This window comes from Miniopterus natalensis, chromosome 6, assembly GCF_054644295.1.
Source record: "Miniopterus natalensis isolate mMinNat1 chromosome 6, mMinNat1.hap1, whole genome shotgun sequence".
Classification (NCBI taxonomy): Eukaryota; Metazoa; Chordata; class Mammalia; order Chiroptera; family Miniopteridae; genus Miniopterus; species Miniopterus natalensis.
In genome coordinates this window covers 4,979,637-4,985,393 of record NC_142086.1, presented here as the reverse complement: position 1 = coordinate 4,985,393, position 5,757 = coordinate 4,979,637, and the positions used below count along the sequence as shown (strand labels likewise).

Here is a 5,757-nt window from a genome sequence, read left to right as displayed (position 1 = left end):
AAAATAAAATAAAATTCTACTAATTCAGTTTACATGCCTAATATGGCACTGATTCAAAACTGTATGAAAACATTATATGGAGGGAAAATTATAAGCCAGTCTTACTTATGAGTATGTTTAAAAACTCTCAACAATTTATTACCTAAAATGCACAGCCATTTATATTTAATTGTGGCAAATAGTGATTATTGTGGGAATTCAAAATTTAATATTAGAAAAATCTATCAATGAATTTATCTATGTGAACACATTATCTGAGAAAGAAACATCATAATATCATGCCATTAGATGTAGAAAAATTACATGCAAAATATTCACCATTCATTTTAGGGTAAAAATTAATAGAAGAAAGTTTGATTTTATAAACCTTGCCTATTTCTTAAATACACTCAAACCAACCAATACTCATATTTATACATATGCACACACACACACCACCTAAGATTTACATAGTCATGTGCTCTTTGGATCATTTTACATTGATTTGAGAGAGACTATTTGACAGTGTTATACTTATTTAGAGGAGCGTAGCCAAATTAGTGGTATAGTTATTTAAGTGATAGTTGAAACAGCTATGATTGACATCATTAGTTAACTAAACATAAAAATCACTCAGCAAACTGCAAAAATGTTTAAAAGCAGTAGAAATATGAAACCAATGTCTTCCACTTGTTTAAGATGGCTCTCAACACCAGCTAGCATGTCTATTTGTACACTTTAGTGACTTTGTTTCCAAAATAGTCAGAAAAGAGTGAAACAATATTAATATAATAAGAGTATTTAGGAGTCTTTTAAAAATTAAGTTAATTATAAGAACCAAAATTTGACAAAAAGCACATGGAAACCTTAACTTCAAGTGCACCCTTGGAGACACACTGCTGGAGAATCTGTATTGCATCCTACCACCAGCCCCTGCGTCTGCCCTCCAGGCGGCCTGCACGTTGGCGGTGTGGGTGCTGTCCCTGAGGCCGCGTGGAGACTGGTGCTCTCACACCCAGCATGGCCACCTTTGCTCCAGTCAGTATTACAGCTGACGTCAAGTTTGATGAAATGCACCAGGAAGCTCTGGGTGAAGCTCTTCGTGGGGACAGTGTGGGCTTCAGCGTCAAGAACGTGTCTGTCAGAGATGTTCATTGTGTCAGTGTGGCTGGTGGTGGCAAAAATGACCCACCAGTGAAAGCAGCTGGGTGCACAGCTCAGGCGATTCTCCTGAACCGTCCAGGCCAAATCGGTGCCAGATACGCACCTGTGCTGGACTGTCACACAGCTCACAGTGCTCGCAGATTCGCTGAGCTGAAGGAGAAGACTGACGACAGTCCTGGGAAAAAGCTGGAAGATGGCCCAGAGTTTTTGAAATCTGGCGATGCTGCCATGGTGGACATGGCTCCTAGAGAGCCCATGGTGCCGAGAGCTTCTCTGACTACCCTCCTCTGGGCTGCAGTGCTGTTCATGACATGGCACAGACGGTGGCTCTGGGTCTCATCAGAGCAGCGGACAAGAATCACCTGGAGCTTCAGTCACCAAGTCTGCCCAGGAAGCTCAGAGGCTAAACGACTACTGTCCCCAGGACCTGCCACCCAGTCTCGGTCGGGTGTGGAAGAAAGGTCACAGGGCGGTTAGTCTCAATCGGCTGTGTAAGTTTAATAGTAAAAGACAAGTTACTGATTACAACACAGCATAAAACCTTCAGAAGGGAAGGAGGAGGTTTTGTAGACCATTTGGTTTTATTGTGTTTAGGGCAATTTTTAAGTTATTAGTTTTTTCAAAAAACATGTTTTTTGTTGATTTCAGAGAGAGGAAATGAGAGGGATAGAGAGATAGGAACATCAATGATGAAAGAGTCTTTGAGTGCCTTCCTCTTGCACGCCCCCTACTGGGGATCTAGCCTGCAACCCAGGCATATACTCTGACTGGGAATCAAGCTGTGGTTTCTTGGTTCCTAGATCTACATTCAACCACTAGCCCACAGTGGCCAGGCTAAGTTATTAGTTTTTAAAATCAGAGCTTTTTAGTGGAAACCACTTGACCAAAAATCTGTCACAGAATTTTGAAACCCATTAAAACAAAGTTTAATGGGGGGAAGGGGGACTCTCTTGGATAAGATGGAACTGCATGGAGAATTATGAGACTTGATTTCTCAGTCTCTAAAAAGCTAAAAGGCAAGAAATTTTTTATTCAAAAATGGAACAAAGTAATCCTTTGGAGACAATGAGTACATTCATTAGTTTGATACTGAAGGTTTAGTGGTAAAGATTTCATGAGTGCATAGCTATGTTAAAACTTACTAAATCAATCACATTAAATACCTTCAGTTTACTGTATATCAATTATAACTCGATAAAGCTGTTTTTAAAATACTAAAAAAATGCTCTCTAAACTCTTTTAATATAAAAATCAAACACTCTCTGTATTGAACTCTTCACCTGAGTGTCTTTAATTTATTTCTTCCCACTTATGTGATTGCAAATCATTTTCAGTTTGTGAAAAATCCTTTAAAAATATAACTTTTCAAATTCATGACCATGAAAATATCTGAAGCCGATTTAATAAATGGTTTTGAATCCATTAAACTGGTATTGCAGCCCAGGTCTGCATTCATAGATAATGATAAATATGTATACTGTGTAAATGTGAATGTCATTTACTCTTCTGATTGCAACCTCCAGCTAATAAACATGCTGAGTAGTGAACTGCACTGTACAAGATTCAAATAATTACCTGGCTCTTGTCATCTCTGTTGCACTGATGCTGAAAAATTAAGGAATTCATTTTTAGGGCCTCTGTGTGGAGAGCACTGATTCAAGAAAGAAGACATCACAATTGAGTGCTTGAGGTAATAGCCAAAAAGCCCAAGTGGCAGAGACCACATTAGAATTCAGCTGCCCCTCTCTCACCTTTCCCCCCCCAATATATTTCAGATATGTCTCATTCAAGGTCAATAGGGGATTTGTGAGCAAAAAAATAAGTGGGAAAGCCAAAGGGTAATAGTCCAGGCTGAGTCCTCTGAACTCTGCAACTTGGCTTATCCCCTCAGAGCTCACCTTTGTCATGCACTGACATTATTAAAAGGCAATAAACACACTGGGCAGTTAATTTAAAATCTCATTACCCCTTTTGGAATGCCAATCATCTGTCTAGTGACTAGGTGAAGATGGGGGAAAGTGGTACACATACCGAGCCAGTTAATTTCTTTAAGTTACTTCTTAATTTCTTTACACTTCAAAACCCCCTCTTTCAAAGCAGCTTGGCCCCTCCAAGGCTGAGTTATCTGGCAATTAAGGATTGTAACCCATTTTTATTACTGAAACATAAACCCTTGACATGGTTGGGATGATAAAGTGGTCCTGCCGAGTCACTTAAAAGTACTTGTCATAATTTTGGCTCAAATTAGTAAAGCAGTCTTCATTAAATCCACTAGTAGTTCTGGTTTCCAAATTTCCAAGAGCCAAATACATTTGCCTCTAGTGCTAGTTGTCCATGACAGTGCAAAAAACTCATATGAGATATTGCTGTTATTCAATGAGAATTTTAATTTATTTTTTAAGTAACAATGACAACAAGAAAATTATACCCCAAATTTTTTGCCTTTACCTTCTAAAGTTGCAAGTAAACATTGTTGTTGCTATCTTTTTCTACTTGAGTTTACAACTTTAAAAGTAGAGGTTCTTGTCAAGATGGCAGCAAAGGTAAAACTGGTATGTCCCATAATCACATCAAAATCACAACTAAATTACAGAAAAGCCATCACTCACAACTGTTTAAAATCAAAGTCCTACAACTAAGTATACACAGAAGAAGCCACATCAAGACTGTTAGGAGAAGCAGAGAAGCAGAGCAGGCTGGCCCACATCCATGTGTGGTGGTAAAAAACCAGGAGAACTATCTCAGCTGTGAAGGTACCCCATAAGGAGCAAGGGGTCCCAGCCCCACATCAGAACCCTCAGTCTAGTGACCAGTGCAGGGAAGAGAAGTCCCTGTAACTTCTGGCTATAAAAAGTAGCAGTGATTGTGATTGAATGATGCTGAGGGCTCTGGATTCCCAGGAGTTCCTCTTAAAGGGCTCATGCATGGACATACTCATACTCACTTGCTCTGAGCTCCAGCACTGGGGTAACAGCTTGAAAAGCACCAGAAATATATGAGAAGGAAGTGAGTCTATCATCAGGACAAGAGCTGGAGGGGCAGCTTTCTCCCGGAAAGAAATGTTGGCAGAGGCCACTGTTTCTTCAGTGGGCCTTCCCCGCACAGAACTGGCTAGTAGGTGCCATATCTTCGTCTCCATGAACCTGGCTCACACTGTTCACCCTGCCCTGGTAACTCCATGAGATCCCACTCCAAGCAACCTGTGGGCCCATCCAAGCCACTTCTAGTGAATTTTCCATACAAATAGTATCTCATGCCTCATGCTTTAGGCTTTCCTAAAATCTCTTGAACAAGCATCTAAACTCTGTGTGCCCTGTATCTCTTGCTAAGTGTCCCCAGGCCTGGCCATAGCAGTAGCTGGTCTTGGTTTGCAGCCTGGCCTCTCCTGGGCACCTCCAAGCCTTGGTCTATAGCTTGTGTCAGGTCACCCATTTAGAAAAGAGGTGGTAGATGACCTTGCACTTCCCAAGATGCTCCAGAGCCAGTGCACCCTGTGGACATCTTCAGGCACATGCTGCATTACAACCCTATCACCTTCGCAACAGATGTACTCAAGGGGCAAACTTGGCAAGCGCCAAAACCCCACTGAAGCAATTCCTGCTTGTAGGGTCAGCCCCTGCATAGTAGCTCTTCTGCTGTAGTCGCAGCCAGTCCTCACAAATGATCAGCATGGGGACCAATTCCTTCAAGCAACATGCCAATAGTAATCAAGGCTCAACTATACCAGGAAAGTGAACATAGCCACACACCTATAGTTCCCAGCTTGGTTGGATGGAGAGGCTGTTCAACTGGACCCTACAGGACACCTACTACACAAAGTCAGCCTACCAAAACTGGGAGACAAAGCAGCTCTACCTAATATGTGAAAACCAACACAGGGAAGCAGCCCAAATACGGAGACAAAGAAACATGTTCCAAATGAAAGAACAAGAGAAATCTCTAGCAAAAGAACCAAATGAAATGGAAGAAAGCAAAGTACCAGATACAGAGTTCAAAACAATGGTTATAAGGATGCTTAAGGAACTTAATGAGAATTTCAAAAAACTTAGTGAGAATGTCAAGAACTTGGTGAGAACTACACAGCATGAGAAAAGACATGGAAACCATACAAAAGAACCAGTCAGAAGTAGAGAATACACTAACTGAAATGAAGAATAAATTACAGGGTATCAACCATGGAGTAGATGAAGCAGAGGATCAAATCGGAGATTTTGAACATAAGGAAGCAGAAAACACACAATCAGAACAGCAAAGAAAAAAAAGAATCCAAAGAGATGAGGATAGCATAAGGATCCTCTAGGACAAATTCCAGTGGACCAACAGTCACATCGTGGGAGTAACAGAAGAAGAAAAATGAGAGCAAGAAATTGAAAACCTATTTGAAAAAACAATGATGGAAAACTTTCCTAACCTGGTGAAGTAAATAAACATACAGGTCCAGGAAGTGCAGACAATCCCAAAAAAGATGAACTCAAAGAGGCCTACACCAAAGGTTACAGACAAAGAGAAAATCTTAAAAGCAGCAAGAGGAAAGAAATTAGTTACTTTCAAGGGAGCTCCCATAAGACTGTGAGCTGATTTCTCAACAGAAACTTTGAGGGCCAGAAGGGATTG

The 5,757-nt window shown here is 40.8% G+C and overlaps 1 pseudogene; it reads left to right on the top strand.

The window, feature by feature from the left end:
- Positions 1–966: 966 nt before the first annotated feature.
- On the top strand, positions 967–1,681 carry LOC148092843 (elongation factor 1-alpha 1 pseudogene; annotated as a pseudogene).
- Positions 1,682–5,757: the final 4,076 nt, after the last annotated feature.